At 40.7% G+C, this 17,789-nt stretch overlaps 1 protein-coding gene across 3 annotated transcripts in view; it reads right to left on the bottom strand.

The window, feature by feature from the left end:
- htr4 (5-hydroxytryptamine receptor 4) overlaps positions 1-14,285 on the bottom strand; it is a 177,384-nt gene extending 163,099 nt beyond the window's left edge. For 2 of the 3 annotated variants that reach the window (XM_037077041.1, XM_037077039.1), the window contains exon 1: positions 13,868-14,285. The gene's annotated coding sequence lies outside the window, so the exon portion shown is untranslated. Of the gene's footprint in view, positions 1-13,299; positions 13,359-13,867 lie in introns of all 3 variants that reach the window. The other variant, XM_037077040.1, reaches the window with a different exon arrangement.
- Positions 14,286-17,789: the final 3,504 nt, after the last annotated feature.

Raw genomic sequence — 17,789 nt, 5'->3', positions numbered from 1 at the left:
TGACTTTTTGAGAGACGTCACAGTTGGGTCTGTAACATTTCCGGGTCACAACCTAAAAGAAAGACTCTTTAACCTTTTCAGAATGGGCTGAATTTAGAAGTTGTAGCCTTTGTAAGTAACTTAGGGTAATCAGCTAAATGCATTACAGAATCTAAATGTAAATTAAGGATAAGAACAACAGCTAAATGGGTAAAATGTAAATGTGAAAATAGACTTAATCAAAATGAAAATGTGTGTGCTTCCATATTCTTCTAAATAAAAGAGAGGGATGAGGTCGGCAGCAGCAGACTGGGTCTGTTAATCAGCAACTGAGCCAGAAAAACAGTCAGAAATCACCATCAGACCCACGTCCACTTTGATTCCCTTCATCGGCTTAACTTGAATAATGAGTATTTGACAGAAAGGCTGAGACACAGATAAAGTCAATAAAGCTTCTCTAGCATGATCCTGCCCCAATCTGTGCCTATTATATGTAGCATTCTTATCACTGTAACATTTCAGACTGTTGCAATGATTATCAAATTGGAGTCACAAAAGCAACCAATTGTCTTCTAAAATAATAAACAAAACTAAAACCCAGATGCTGAAAGACTGCAGACTGCATGAAGACATGTCATGAACTAACACATGACCAGAATTTAAGATGGACTGAGGTCATAAGTCAATGACCCCAATGCACCAATCCCTCGCGGGATTTTCTTATCAAATACCAAAAATAAACTCCCAAAAATGTAATAATGTATAGGTGCAGTATTTCAGAATTGCCCACATGTCAAATTCATTCTCAAAACAAAAAGGGAGCAGTTTACTGCTAGGGTTGCCATTAACTGCTTTTAACTATAGCAGCAGTTAGCTAGTTAGCTCAGTAATCTGTGCAGTCAGCAGTCCAAAATGGGAATGAGAGTAATAATAATAATAATATTAATACGTACGTAGACATCATTATGTCAAAATAATGTCAATGTCACATTTTGGAGATAATTTTAGTCAACTTTTGAATGTTTTCAATTAAAATCCTGACATCTGTTTCACTATTTCACCCTAAGAGAAGAGATATGTAGTATTCAAAATTTAAAGGTGCAATGTTCGAGGATTTTAGTTCTTAAAAATTCAAAAATGTACAAAAAATGTGTTTCTATCAATAGAACATGGAGAGCAGTTCAGTGAACTATGTTGCAAAGATATCTAATAAAGTGAGAATGCTAATCAGCTAGACCCAGCCCATCCCGGTGCAAAGCTCATGTGCTAGTGTTGTGTAAACCAAAACTCCCCAGAGTCTCCAAACTCCCAGTCCTTGCTTTAAGGCTAAGTGAGCTTATTTTACACCATGAATTTGACATCTTACAACAACTTACTGATCTGAATGAGGTTTACTCTCTTTTTCTCTCAAAACACTTTGCAATAATATCAGTTTGGATGAAGACACTGAAATTCTTCACGGCAACACATCTGCAAATCTCTCACAGGTGGCTGCTGAAACGCAAAGTTTTGACAGCCATGTCAGCAGAAAAGGCAAATGAGTCGATGAGTTGAAAATGGCCAAATCATGCAAGATTCTCTGATACTGGATGACAGAATATTAGCAAAGATAATTACACTATGGCTGCAACTACTGATTATTTTAATTCCCAGTTAATATGTTGATCATTCTCTCAACCAATCTATTATTGGTTTGGTCTATAAAGAGTCACAAATGTTTAGAGTCATAAATTTGAGGTGGTATCTCCAATTGTCTTGCTTTTTTTAAAATTGTCTATATATGTCAGAATTAACTTAAGAATTTCATGGTCATGCCACAACTGTCCATATCTGACCACTGTCTACCAACATTTTTTAAAAGTCCAGGAAATATCGAAGTAAGAACAGCACTTTACCCTCTTGTACCACCGTAAAATACAAATGGATAGGAACAACTCCCTCAGGATCTCCCACGAACAACCCTTAAATGCCAACAAGATCCACAACTTCCTTAAAAAAGGACAGATATGATGTAAACCAAGATGCTGCAAGATGAAACGACACTACAGAGGCCCATCACAAATGTCCAAAAAGAGAAAGAACACAGTTAGAGGGAGAGGTTGTAACCTTATGGTAAAAGAACTATTCAGGGAATAGCAAACACAAAGACCTCAGAGGTATTGTTCTTTGTGTTTCAGCTTGAAGAAAGTGCCTGAGTCTTATTGGAGATGAAGGCTAGACTCTACCAGCCTGCAGCCTGCATGCATAAATAATGAGGGAATACATTTGGTTTCTCATATTTTGGGAATTTAGCTGACGCTCTCATCCCTTGTGACTTAGTACAATGAAGCACATGCAAGCACAATGAATTCAACTCCAATAGTGCCAACTTTACAAGAGCACAATAGAAAAGTGTGCACAGGTCCAAGTTCAAGAGTTCTGAGACTAAACTGAGCAATTAATTAATAATAGTAATAATTTCACCAAAAAGCTGAATGAGCATCTCAAGGCTGAAAGACATTCAAGTTAAGGACAGCCTATCAGGGTTTTTTTTAACTGCTTTCATGTCAACATGTTGAGAGGGTAAAAGTAGAACTGCACTATTGATTATTTATAGTTGAAGAGGACAGAGAAGTAAACGTGTGGCTCTAAGAACTGACCTTTAAAACAGGAAAACAAGTCCAAACAGTTTCTTCGATAAAGTAAATTTCTATCTTTGTATGATTACTCTTGTTAAGCCAAATATTTAAGTTCTTGGGCAAGATACTGAACACTAAACTGCTCCTGATGTGCTGGTCGACACCTTGCAGCCACTGCCATCAGTGTATGAATGTATGTATGAATTACTGAAGGTAACAAAAAACATCTGCTAAATGCCCTAGAATGTAAAATGTAAACAATACGTTACTGTCCCCTCAATGGCACGATACTGATGACATATGAACATTGGAGAGTACCAGCAACAGGCAAACCAGGCTTGTTGTATGGGTTAACATTACAAAACGGTCTTGCTTATATTTGGGTAAAAGCAGAATCAATCTGATCAGTTGGGTAAATTTCACTTGCAATGTTAAGTGGTAAACTAGCAAATTTACAATGTGACTAGACCTAAAGTTAAGCATGCTAGCTACCTAGTTTACAATGAAAGTGTGTGTTTACAAATGTTTAGTACTTTTTTGATGCAAAGCAAAACCCACGCTTTATAACATTAGACCATTTTCACACTGGCTGTTTGTTTCAGCCAGAACCTGTCCCAATTCCCTCAAACCCCATTACACTTGCATCTTGGTTTTACTGAACAGAGTGCGTGTCTTTACTGCCGATTCCAGGAAGTCACATTTTCAAATAAAATGGAGAACTTCATGTAAAAGCAGTAGTCATAAAAGGGTAGCAGTAATAGAAAGTATGAAGAAGGAAATACATAGACGGATGGATACTTCAGTTTAATGTTATTCAGCAAGAAGCACTGTCTGGCTCCACCCACTGAAGATTAGCAAAGCCGATGAGATTATTTCCGCCTCTGAGAAATATCTGTATTACTGAATCAAATCTGTGTGTACAGTTTGATGTAAACAGCTTAAAAAGAAAAAAAAATATATCGCTAATTCACTGCCAGAGGAGAGCATGAAAACATTTAGGCGGCAAGATCCAATTAATCTGCATCCGAAAGTCATTTTAGGAGTTAAGCTCTGCTGGATTCATTATCGCCGCCTGTTAGGGACGCACAAACACACACAAATACACACTACAAAACAAATAGAGACGTGCAGTGTGTGTGCACATCAACATAAATCAAAAACTCTCACAAAATGGGTTTATATTGAATCATAAATTGTGTTCACAGTATTGTTCCCTTGCTTACACATGCAGAGGTATGTCTACACCTGTGAGGACCATCACTAAATTCAACTGACTAAATTCAACTGCCTCTGGCGGAAAAAAAAACTCCAGAATATCTTCCAACTGCACTTTAAAGTTCTGACACCGTCAACAGCAGACGTGCTCCACTACTTCTTCAGTCATCGTCCTCACACCTGACATCTTCTCTTCTGACACTACAAACTGAAGACATCAGTAAACTCCAGCAGTCGAAATCTAATACAAAGAAAAACACAGCCATTAATGGAGTTTTGATATTTTCTGTCACGCTGTCAGAGAACTCCTCTGTTGAGTTTTTGGCTGAATGAAGTTGTCACCGCTCGAACAGACGCACTCTCTGTTCTCAGACTGACTGCCGGAGGTGAAACACCCAAAATAAATGCAGACTCTCTCTCTTCAACAGTAAACCACTGTCTCTCAACCGTCTCTCTCACTCTCCATTTCCCTGTTCTGCCCTCAACTCTCGTTTCTCTCTCACATCCTTTCCTCTTGTTCGTGAACTCTCGCTGCACTCAGCTCATCTCTTTAACCATCCATCTGTGTGTGTGTGTGTGTGTGCGTGTGTGTGCGTGTGTGTGTGTGTGTCTTTAACCCTGACTGCTACATAATGCCAATTTATCCTCCACCAGCTCTCTCTCTCTTCTTTCCTCTTCATGTGCGTATGTTGTCTCTTGCGTTATGACACATTGAGCAGGTCATGACAGTAATTCCCTGAGCAGCAGAAGACTTAAAGCAGCCTGTGTGCATTCATGGACACAGACAGTTGTTAGACAGTCAACAAGTCCTTCACACTGAGTGACAAATAATGTTGTTCGTCAAAACACACTAGGTCTAAAAACACCTCTCCAGACATCTTTTTGACTTCAGAATTGGGGGGCTACATCGGCAATAGCAGAAACTTTTCTAAGCCAACAGTGATTGTCAGGTGTGTGGAGGTCAGAAAGTCTCCAAAGCGAAAACCAAGTACGGCTACTGTGTAAGACTTTGGAAATGATTGCCGACCTAATAAGAAGCTCTTTGTGATGATACCTATGCTTTTAGGCTACTAACAGGGCTTGGTTAATGTAAAGGACAGATCTTATCTAATGGGCCTACAGGCTACATATTACAACCCTTTTTGGAGACAGTGTGGCAGCAGTATAACCTAGAGCACAAGCGCGACTTGCAAATGTGCCGCCAGTGTTCTATCAAATCATCGCGTATCAGGTGAAACACAAGTCTATCTCTATGTTGGTGTTGTTCCTAGAGCGCCGCAATTGTTGTTGTACCACGATCATCATTGTAGCTTAAGTGAAATAGCTAAGGTAACCACAACTGGAGCAAGTCACTGTGGTTGAGTAACATCTCCCATGTGCCTCTTTTTCTGGTGTTTTTCCATGAGTCGCTAGGCTGTGACATTTTAAAAAGTACCCGGTCAGTTTAATGATGGTCCTTGTTAATAATCATGCTCTGGGAACATCAGAATGGGGATATCAGATACGCTGCCATTCTGTGGAAAACAAGTATTCGCCTTCATTGGAGGGTCAACAGTAGAGAGCAGATAGTAAATAAGAGTTGAAATCATTATGTCGGTCATTAATCAACCAGAAATGACAAAACTTCACTGGGTCTACCTTCTTGAATTGGAAGATTTGTTTTGTCATTCTGTAAATATATTTGGGTTTTGGTCTTTTCTGACATTTCATTGACTAGACCTCTGACAGTGCTTAAGAAAATAATTGATAATGATAATGGCAGCACCTGCAGGCACACTTATCTCTTACAACCTGATTGAATTTGCACAACTAATGTCACTGACTTCATTCTGATCTGCTGTCTTTTTTGTGAAGTTAAAGGTTAGACATGAATGGAGGCAAGTTACACCACTGCGCGCGCACACACACACACACACACACACACACACACACACACACACACACACGCATCCACCCAGTGATGCTGAGGCTGATAATGAAATCAAACTGACTCCCTCACAGACTGACTCCTTCTCACTTGTGACCTCTCTGGAGTCGCTCTGATTCCTCCCACACCGTCAGCTCTCACCAGCTTGAATCTGGCTAAGGTCAGCGTGATATCAATGCCTCGCTGTGCTCAGCTGAAGCTGCGTTCAGAAGCAGATCTGACAGCGCAGTGCATCAAGGACTGAAGGTAATTACCTCTATTCAGCAGCGTCGATGAGCACACCAGGCTGAGTGGAAGGGAGAGATTCTGACGCTGCTCAATAATATTCAAATCCAATCTTCTGGCCCAATACTGTATTCTCATGTTTGATTTAGGCAGTGTGGGCCTGTGTATGAGTACTTGTTTCTTTATACAATACTTCTGCATATTAAGTGCTGGTTTTGAGGCAGCTAACTCACGTGGTCAAGATTTACTGAACCATACATTCTCAAATAAGTCTCAGTTATACCTGCACTGTTCACATAAGAAAGATATACAATTTAAAACATTTATTATATTGTAAAGGATTCCCAAAGCATGATTTCAATCAGTACATCAACCTCATGTCTTGTCACAACCACTCAGCTGGTGCATCTCTTTTTTCTCTGCAAATGTGATGCAATACACTGTAGATCAAAAAGGGAAAAATCAGAGGCACTCTTCTGGAAGTCTTTATTTAGATGGCTATTCCATAGTGAATTCCAAAAATTGACTAAACAATTAAAAAATGAGCCGAGTAGCAACCCACAGCGGGACAAACATCCTTCTTTTACACCCTCAAGTAGGAATTTCAACATGAAAAAGCCGTCTAACTGAAGGCTTTTTAACCTTTTCCCAGAAGATTGCCTTGCATTTTTTTTTTTTTTTTTTTACTTCAGTGTTCCCGACTTCAGCACCGTCATCACATTTTGTTTGAACTTTCTGAGCACTCATGTCTCATGTCACATGTCAATGATTAAAAATAGGAAAAAGAGTGATTGCTTATAGTTCTTCTTTAAAGTAGAATTCTTTGCACTATTGAAAGTATACCCGAAAATGGTGATGTCATCCATTGGTTTGTGGACTGCCATTTTGAAGCTTTAAATCTAGCGTTACAGCTCTTGCAATCTTGGTGATTTTGGAGCCAGAGTGACTATATGTAGATGGGAGGGTGGGTGCCACACCCTGAAGAATACCCTGCCTTATTTATTTTACCCTAAATAGGACCAATATGTACAAAGTGAACATAGTGCTGTTTTGGAGAAGACTTGAGATTGAAACCAAAAATGCACAAGGAAACTGTTTATAATAAATCAAGTGAGAAACAGGGTCATTTGCTCATAAGCTTACATGCGATATGTCTTTTCTCTACAACCGATGGCGATGCCCGCTGCTGGTGTACTTCGATGTTTGCTTTAATATTCAGCTCAGAAGTTTTGTCAATATTATAAACAGTGAATTGTAAGACTGCATGAAACATGATCAGACATTTTGTAACATGCCAAAATATATACAGATGATCAAAACCACTTTTATTTGAAGGTGAAGCTAAAAATTAGGTCACCTGACATGTAGGTAAAATTCCCTCTGTTTTCGTTTGGTTAATAATTTCACTGTTAGTGTCGCGTATTCACACACAACAGTATCACTGGTGTCAGGGTGTGTGTGTGTGTGTGTGTGTGTGTTGCTTGGCATTTAGTATGGGTTGTTTAAATGCAAATGCTACAATTGATCAAGCTTTTGATTTAAATGCAATTAATTACACAGGCCAACACTAAAGCACTTAACTGTCAACCTGTCAGGTGTGAAGTACAGCAGTCCAGAGAGAGAGAGAAAGAGGGGGAGAGAGGAAGCTATTGATTCTTAGCAGATGGTCTAGTGTGTGTTTGTGTGTGTGTGTGTGTGTGTGTGTGTGTGTGTGTGTGTGTGTGTGTGTGTGTGTGTGTGTGTGTGTGTGTGTGTGTGTGTGTGTGTGTGTGTGTGTGTCTGTCCAGCAGATTCACTTATTGACCTTAAATGCTGGATTGTTGCATAAGCTCACTTTGATGAGCCTAAGCAGCAGAGGGCGAGAGACCCAGACAGATAGAGAGAAAGAGAGAGAGAGCGAGAGAGAGAGAGAGAGAGAGAGAGAGAGAGAAAGAAAGAGTGAGAGGATATCATGTACAAAACATCCAACTCAACATCTTATCTCTCAGCTGACTGAACACTTGTTCATTTCTTTCTTTTGTGGCCTCTGTATGAACCTTGATTAAAACACTTAGGGATAAAGTCAAAAATAGACGATCATCGAGCAGCACAGCGGTTTCTGAGTACTTGCAAATGTGTGCATGTCATAGGCTATCAGGTCTGTCTGACTTTTTTGCAACATTTCTCATAAATCTTGCATTGTCAGATATTTTGGGGTTCTCTCGCCACCCAAGACTAGCCCCGTCTCAACTCCTACAATTCCTGCAACAGCTCCATTTTTTTCTGTTTTCAAGTAAGTGTGGCGTTGTGCTCACAGTTCATCTTCCTGCTCAACAGTCAGAAAAAAAGTTATACAGATTTTGCGGGTGAACTTTCTTTGACTATTAGAAAAGTCTTCATCAACTGCTTTCCCTCAATGATTCCATGCTGACTGAATACAACATTGGCAGGATGGGCACATAACTCACCAAATGTTGGTTTTGGTAAAATAAAGTCTCTGTGACAAAATGTCCTTGTCCATTGTTTTAAATTGGCTATTCGTGCAATTTCAAAATGTCCCAATAAAAAGTACAAATAAAGTAGATGCAATGGATTCAGCTAGGGGAAAGATTAATATGACCATTATTAAAACAAAAGAAAACTTTGTCAGACACACCAATTGCTTACATCGCCACTTCTCCCAGCAGGAAATAAACATCCCACGACTGTCTCCATTGACACTGAACCGTGTGGGTCTGCATTATGTCTGCCCAAAACAAAATCATTACTTCATAATATTTGCAGAATGTGAAGAGGAGTCAGGTGGAATTATTCTGCACATAGCAACTGAAAGTCACATAGCTTGGAGCATCGTACATACTTATGAATATCCAGATGCTAAAAAAATGTTTTCTTTTCTTTTCTTTTCTTTTCTTTTCTTTTCTTTAAATGCACCAGCCACAGTCCCATTTGTGCTGAGGCTTAAAATCTTCAGCTCATGTATCCTCATGTGTACTTGCCCAAATCACCAGTGCAGCTCAGTCTGACTTCACATCAAGTCCCTGACTGCATGTAACAACAGTGAAAGTGCTGAGAGTCAATACACAAATGTCAACTGCTGTTCTGTACCATGTGTACCATCCTGTATGTTACCACACTAATCAATACTCGAATCATTCTCTTTTGACATCTGTATAGACCTCTATACAATACTAACACTTTAACTGACTCAAAGTATAACACAAACAGCAGAATGCTAAAGAGGACAGTCAGACTGTTCATATGAGTGTGAGAAGGATGTCACTCTGTCTTCAATTTACTGTCGGCGCTCAGATTTAAGCTCTCATAGACGCACATTACATATAATCCCCCCCCCCCCCCCCCCCCCCCATGCTAACCCTCCTCAAGCCACAGCTTTTCAAAGCATTCAACCAATTTCATCACATTGTTTTGATGAGCTGAACCATAAGGTTAAAGTCCAACAGCTTTTATAAACCCTTGAACATAACTGCTGCTAGCACAAAGGTTTAAACGAGCTGATGGTACAAGCCCTACCCAGGAAGAAACTGGAGAGACAATCTGTATGCTAAGATGTTAGATCTTGACCAGTCGGCACAGTCAAGGGTTTTTTTCTGCAAGTATACGGCTGAATGTCCACCTCTGGACCCACAAACTGATCCTTCCTGATCTCATGCATACTGTGACATGTTAACTGTAATCACATAAAGGCCTCCGATGGCGGGAGACTGCAAGAAGGCACTCCTACAGACTGCCAGTAATAAAATATGTTTTTATTACCACTATACACCTTATTCCTAGCCCACAAGATACCCTGTGGAAATTATGTGCTATGTTTTCCATGATTACAGGAGGCTAATCCTCTTTGCTGGTGCAATTGGTGCAGTATCATTCATTCATGAAGATCTATGATTAGTGACTTTATCGAGTAGATACTATTAAAACTATTATTATTGCTTAGCCCACTAAGCTGATACTTGATGATACTTTGTAACTTGGATATTTCTACATATTTCTCTATCATGTTATGGATGAATATTATCATCCAAGTAGCATTTAATAAAACATCATATCTGCATTGCAATGAATTGTGGAAAATAAATCTGTGATGTCCAGTGAAGTCTGTGGCCCAAGCGGACCCTCTGAAAGCTGAATGAATGGACTTGCAGAATGGATGAATTGTGGGTTTAGCACTTGCAGAATTCTTAGGAACACACCCACAAAGATTAACGCAAAATGAAAATATTTCTTCTGCCCTCTAGTGGACACAAATCATTCAAAGAAATTTAAAACAATCAACTAGAGTAGTTTAGTGGCTGAAAATGGAAGTCTCATGATTCCAACCAACTTTGCATCTAGGAATCTGTCTAACGGACAATATGAAAATCCAGCAAGACCACTGTTACAATTTTACAAGAAAAAAGATTTATGTGTCTCTGCAATTTCTTCCATTTGACAACATCTGGATAAGAGCTCATCCTCCCCCAGAAGTTCGTGGGGGATCCCGAGGTATTCCCAGGCCCGATGAGATATATAATCTCTCCAGTGTGTTCAGGGTCTTCCCGGGGGTCTCCTCCCACTTGCATATACTTGATAAAATGTCAGAACAAATGATCTATTCTCCCCAAGAGTTGCCAGATATTTTATCTCCAGACATCCCTCTAATCAGCTGCCAAAGCAAAAGTATTTGATACAAACATGAAGCAAAAAAAAGTGAGCTAAATTCTAAAGCTGTGAAATTCAAATGTTTTACATTTTACTTCACAGTTGACAAATGGTTGGGTATATTAAATGGTCCGCCAATCAGCAAATCAATCACTGTGATTAAGATGAAAGAAATGGTCTCACTGGTGTCACGTGAGGATCAAACTCAAATGTGGTGCCATGGAAACCGGACAAACTCAGGGCTCCTTAAAGGCTTAATTTAAAACCCAGTGCAAACAAACCCTCGGTCCACAAGCAAACACTGACACACAAATGTATCCACTCACACAAACAGGCATAGTTTCAAGGTAATAACAGGTTGACACAGACCTGCCAAAAATCTCTGCAGAAAAGAAAAGCAATAAGGGCAAAAATAATCGGAGGCCCATTCACAGAAGAGCTTCTTGTTATAGTGTTAGAGGAGAGATTCATATTCACATTCACAAATCAATTCATGAAAATCTCTCCTAAAAGAAGACATCTTGTTTTCCTGATACCACTGTGTGCGCTCTTGACTAAAACTGTACTGTTCCAGTTTAAATCAAGGTTACGTGCTCACACACATACTCACACCTGAACAACAGAATAGGTTGGAAGTGTATCAGCGGCAGACATGGTGGACAAACGTGGCGAAAAAATGTGACTGTCTGCCATTACTGTTTGCTTTTAAGAGATTTAAGAGGTAAAAAGGGCAGAGAGAGAGCAGGTCAGATGATGCAGAGTCATAAAGATAATTACAAAAGAAACCAAAACTTTTTTCAAGTATAAGCCTAATCAACATTAACTCTTGCTTCAATAACATAAATTTAATTTGAGATTACCTTATAGAGTGCAAACAAAGACGCAGAATTTCCTATTACTGTGTCAGCAATGTGTAAATTATAGTAAAATAATATATCATTGTAATGTCAAAGGAAGAGCTGCTATCTGTGTTTCGTTGTTTCTGAGACAATGACAATAAACACCTATTCTATATCATTGATCAGGAAAATACTACTTTATCTACAGTGATACCGCTGCGGCAGAAACGGTAAGTGCTGTGCCCATTTATGCACAAGGCACAGCAGCTTAACTTGATTGATTATCTAAATCTCGGGACATGCCAACAGGATCCGTCAGGACTGAATGTTAACTGATGTTCTGCGTTCCTCACATCAAAAAAGGTCCCACACACTCCAGATTCATATGGTCTAATTGTTTGGAGTAAAGCAGCTGTCTTCCTGATAAATCCTGAGCTCCATCAGAGCTGTGTTATTTATTTCAGTAGCTATATTTTTCTTCTGTTTTCCGGAGCCCTACTGATATATCAGTTTACCAAAAATATCCCGCAGTACTGGGTTATGACAGATATATCGGTACTGGTGTATATGTTGCCTGATTGTTGCCTTTTTTCAAGGCAATAAGGCTTATGTTAAACTGTAAAATATCCTGCCACTGTTTTGTAGTGTGTTTGATAACAACACCAGAAAAAAAAAAAAAAAAACAACCAAGCCATGTGCGCCAAACAGCACAAACTGCACCTCTGACCAGTCTCCCACCTATGCAGACTTTGCTGTTCTTTAAACTACGTCACCTGACTCCCTCCTTTGCTCCCGTCATAATCACTACAGCCACTAGAGGTCACCGCCTAGCAATAAACATAACTATAGATCATAGTAGGCTGTTTTCACAGATTACTTATGTTGGCAGTCTGGCATCTGCGGATCTTACATAAGCATAAAAGAAACCTTTCCAAAGAAACTTTCCAGCCTAAAAATGGTGGGTAGTCATGCCAAGGCAGCGGTTTAAAATCAATCTGAGGAGTCCCCATGCCCACACTGACGTTTAACTTAAATGTGAAGTCATTTGTATTGACTCAAACATAACAAGTCCTCCGGCTGCATTCCAGCCCATCTCACAGGGCTCTTTATCTTCAGGCTCTGAGTGGTGGTGGGCAAGCTGGAGAGAGTGTGAACTTTGAATGACACAGCTGCGATCCTTCAGTCACCATATCCGTCGCTACAACTGCACACTGTACCTGCACCTTTGATCGAGGCTGGACGGCTCCCTGCTGCACGTCTCTTCTCGAAATATTACATAACAATCTGAGCCCTGAAGTCACTGCACTGTGGAACAAGTCACGGACAAGGGAAGTGTTTCAGCAACAAATGACATGAAGACACTTCAGAACTGTGATACTGTACGCCTGGCAATGTGCGAAAGACTGAATGTCAAACTGTAGCTGACTGTTTGTAATATCATGCAGCTTTCACATGTTTTACAGGTGAGAGAGACGCAGGGCACATTTTAGAGTAATATTATCCCGCCAAATGTAAAAAGCCGTACTTAATGCTACCTCAAACAAAAAAAAAACATAATTGTTTCTGCCTTTAAAAGCAAACTGTGAGCTGTTTCATTTGCATTGCATCAACCACTTTAGTAAAAGAAGGCGTTGTCATTTTCAAAACTTAAATAGAAAGATCATCTAGAAATTGTTTCCCTTTAAGTCCTGCCATTAAAAAAAATTAAGCATACAAGAGAGCAGAGGGGGAGAGAAAACCCACAAATACAAGAGCACCAATTAGTTAAATGAGAGTAAAAATCAACCGTCAAGCGCGCAACGCACAGAAAAAAACAACAAAATCACTGATTTTCCACCGCTTACAGGTCACTTACAGGATCCAGAGGGTTGCTCCTGCTTCACGCAACATGTGACAGCTGACAGTCCATCCGCTCTGTGGATCGAAAGCCCTCCTTATTGATAGATTACTGATCGGAACAGAGAGGGCGCAGCGGGCAGCGGCACGGCAGCCCTGCAGCTTCACACCACCGGAATCACATGTATGGAAAACCATGTAGTTCACACAGGTCACAACACATCGATTTGACGCGGGGGGAAGTGGAGCCTCTTCACGTGGAGGTCAAAAGCCTCCTATGAAATATATTCATATGTTAAATATATATTTATCTCAAGTAAACTTTGGCAACTGGAGCGTCTTGGTTAACGTTGGAAAATGCAGTAAACCAGTATTATAATGATGTTAGAATAAGATCCCTTTGGAGAGCAGGGTTTGGCTCACCAAATGTGGGAATTTTAACTTGGGGGATCCAGATGCCACAGAGGTGTCTCTGAACTTCACATATCAGACGGACTGCCTTGTCCACAGAGGTCAAACCCTCACACATGGAGACCAGCGAGTACAGTAGTCTGACACTCTGAGCCAATAAAGAGGACTCAACTCACCATTTCCTTGTGGAGACGCCGGGTCCTGAAAGCATGTCACGACACTAAGTCCCCATGAGCCGCAGTCACATTGTCCTCCGGTCCGAGCTCAACGACAAACTAATTACTGAGACCTGGAAGGAGAAAGTACAGTAGCCCGGGCTGGTGCTGACTCTCGTCAGTGTGGAGAGGTGTCCGTGCGCAAAAGAGCAGCACGGCGAGGAGAGACGCTCGGTGCGCGCCTGCAGACCCCGGGGGAGGGAGAGAGGGGGGGACAGCCGGGGGAGAAGAGGGGAGACCTCGTGGAGAGCCCGGAGAGGGTTCGCGGGGAGGTGAGGACACCCGGCAGATATCTGGAGAGACAGCGCGGACTGAGCGGAGCCAGCAGCGGAGATGTGGAGCTGTGCCGCTCTCTCAGCGGACATTAACCCGCGCTGGTCTAGTCCCTCCTCTTTTAGCCCTGAAGTGAGGGAAGCATCTCTCTCTCTCTCTCTCTCTCTCTCTCTCTCTCTCTCTCTCTCTCTCTCTCTCTCTCTCTCTCTCTCTCCCGCTCTCTTTCCTCTCTCTCTCTCTCTCTCTACATCTCTCCAACACGATTCATTTGTCTGTGCGTGTGTGTCGCTGCTGATGTGCGCACTGGAGTGACAGCAGACGTGATTCTGGAGGTCAAAAGGACGCGAGGGAGAATTCTGAGCTGTGATCTACTTTTGGTTCTGCAGTCAAAAGAGATTAAAGACCTACATTTAACCTAATGTAAGATGCTTAGCCTTAACTTTGACCCTTGAATGTCCAAGCCTAAATATGACCCTCAGTACAGATACTGTTTATTACCTGATTTATTTGATCATTTGTTCCTTTAGGTGAGAGCTTATTAAAGACTACGACTACAGCAAGCATGATTAGCTTACGTTGGAGGGCAGAGGGATATTCCCTTAAAACAGGTAATACTGTAATAATAATAATAATTCTCAGCTCCATATGAACACTGAACACCACTGCGTCCAACATCCAATTATTTTGTAACAAGACCAGCTTCAGATTGATCAGACTCTTACAGAGAGCCTGGCACAGGAAGAGCAGATCAATAAAGTTGTGTTTTCAATTTGCTTTCTGTATGTCTGTATAGGTGAACATGTTATAAGCTGGCCACAGTGGATGCTTGTGTGGATACTGTATACATGACACTTGTCTTTGTTAATTATCAATAAATACGCTGACATGGTTTTCTTTTACACCCACTGAAAGAGCGAGAAAGCAGAAGTGGGAAAGAGTTGCGTGTATTCTCTTCATGCCGTGTCATTTTCTACAGATATAGACATTAAAACTGTAGTCAAACGCTGGTGTGATGTTGATAAAACTGTCTACAGGCAGCTTTCAGGTCTGTATTTGCAGAGACTCTCTAATTTCTAGATGAAGCACGTGAGAAGAGTGACTGACGCAGCCAGCGCAGATGAATTCTGTTTTCTGTAACTCACTGAGCAGATAAAACCTTCACTGCTTCTATCTGTCCAGTGACATCCCTCTATTCTTTGACCTCATTTATCCATCCATCACATCTTTCTTATAAACTGAAATGATCTTACTTCTGTGTATTTCTTCCCTCCTTTGCTTTGGGTTTATTCCATCAGTCTCTCACCCTCTAGGTATCTCTGATCCAGGCCAGCTGGTAATGAATATGCCACCTTAGTTTGAGCCGCGGCTAGAATTCTACCTTTGGCCATTCAGCGCTGGGTCTAATGCTTGAGTGCAGCAGTAAGATGCGTCATTTATCCGAGTTGGTTTCAACTTTTGTCAGCGGTGTCCGAGACTTTCAATGCAACTCAAGGCAGAATGAACAAACACAGTCACCAGTGTTATGCTGTATGGAAGCATGGTCTCTTAAAATGAACACCAAATTCAGTGCGTGACTGTCGTGGCACTCCCATTGGTCACAATGGAGCGACGACATGCACCATTCTTTCATGTTCTTTCGAGTGAAAAAACAATTTCATTATGGTTGTCCGTGACAAATTAATTTCCACGTTTAGACCAAACTGTGATGTCAAGATTTATTAAACCAACCGATGACACATTTCCTGAAATGTTAAGTCAAAATTCGATCAGTGTTGTCCGGTGCATGGTGGCTGGACAGATGGCCCAAGGCCGATCTATTGTCCCACCCACGATGCATTCATCAGGAGAAGCAGCAAGAGAACAGTGAAGAGGCTACAAACCTCCTCTCACTCTGACTCACAGTCTGGCTTATTTGCCAAATCTGTATGTCCACATACACATCAGTCAACCTGGCATTTGCTTTTAAGATCAGCAAATTAAATGTGTACATATGTTACACAAGTTTGCACATGAAGATGAAAAACAATACATGATGTAAGATATAAAGTGATGGCAGAAGCTGAAAATACATTAATATGAACAGGAGATAGAGGTGTAATTGATATGTGTATGTGCATTATTAGTGTGTAAAGAGTCATTTGTGATTTTTCTTATTTTTCTTACTTACATCTCGCTGCAGTCTGTAACCATTTCCCCCTCCCTCGCTCATCATCCTGTTCAGATACTACAGATCATCTCAACATAACTCATCCTAATCACCCGAATCAGCCATAAACAGGCTTCTCATTAAAAAAAAAAAAACATCCACGACTCATTTGACTGAGTTAATTTGATGATTCAGTCAAGAGGAGATTTCACGAAAGCAGACCGACTCCTACGTAAGTGAATTTGAACCCTAGTAAGGAGAATTGCTTTTATGGCCTTGTTTTTCTGGAAAATAGCTTAGTAGGCTGGGTTACTGGTGTGTCTTTGCTGTTTTTGAATGTAATCTTGTCATTTAGCCCCTCCGTGAATCTGATTTTGTGTCCATATAATGTCAGTTTTATAAGTAGCCAACCACAATGTCTTGTTAGTAATCACCGTTGTTTTGGATTTGGACCCCCATGATGGTGTTTTTTATGGGATTTGTGGCTGAGGCAGAGAGTCTGTGCTCCTGTTAAAAGCTTTTGTAGAGTATTTTCCAAATCTTCAATAAAGCTTTGATCAGAAAGTATGCATTATGTCATCAAAGGTAGATGATAGTAGCCTAACTAATGGATACCTGATCTTTCTACAAAAGTCATTTGATCTTTTTATGAACAGAAAATGTCAGCATTAGGACAGAGGGCTTAATACCTACTGCTGTTTTAAACACACACTGATCTCTGGCTCCATCTCATGATACTTCATGGTGTCCATGCATTGAATCTTGTGCTTTGTGTACAGTTTTTGGAAACCATAAAAGTCAGCCCAGTACAAAGCATGAAACAAATCAAGACTGTTTTTTTGTTTCATGATTCTCTAAATGCTGCGAACAGTCTTGCGGCATAAATGTAAGTCTTAGGTCTTACCTCCATTCTGGTCCTCAGGTAAAATAACCTGCTTCCTCTTCTTCATTTGGACACATCAGTGGTGGATTGTACGCCCCCTCACTTCTGCTCAAGCATGTCATACTTTTATAGTGTTTTATTATCCATTGAACTAGAGAACTAGAGAAGAAGAACAAGAACAAGAACAAGAGGTAGAACAAGAAGAAAAAGAGGAAGGAAGGAAGGGAAGAAGATGAAGACGTAGAGAATGGACAAGAGGAAGAGTAGGGAGAAGACAAAGGAGAAGACAAAGAAAAGGAAAAAGAGGAATAAGTAGAGGAAGAAGGGGGTACAAAGAGTAAGAAGATGAAGAGGAGAAGAGCAAGAAGAGGAGGAAGTAGAAGAGGGAGAGAGAGAAGGTAGGAAGAGGAGGTGGAAGAAAGCATGATCATTGGTTGCCTAGGCAGTTATGCTGAAAAGCGCTGGGACAGTTTAACTACCACAGTGACAACTTGAAATGTTCGACACTTGGTTAACTCGAGATTTTTATTAATTGAAATGAATGTTGTTATGGACGGTGTGGACTGCTGTGAATGTGTCGA

This window comes from Acanthopagrus latus, chromosome 18 (genome assembly GCF_904848185.1).
Source record: "Acanthopagrus latus isolate v.2019 chromosome 18, fAcaLat1.1, whole genome shotgun sequence".
Classification (NCBI taxonomy): Eukaryota; Metazoa; Chordata; class Actinopteri; order Spariformes; family Sparidae; genus Acanthopagrus; species Acanthopagrus latus.
The sequence above is the reverse complement of the archived record's forward strand: the minus strand, read 5'-3'. Positions and strand labels throughout refer to the sequence as shown.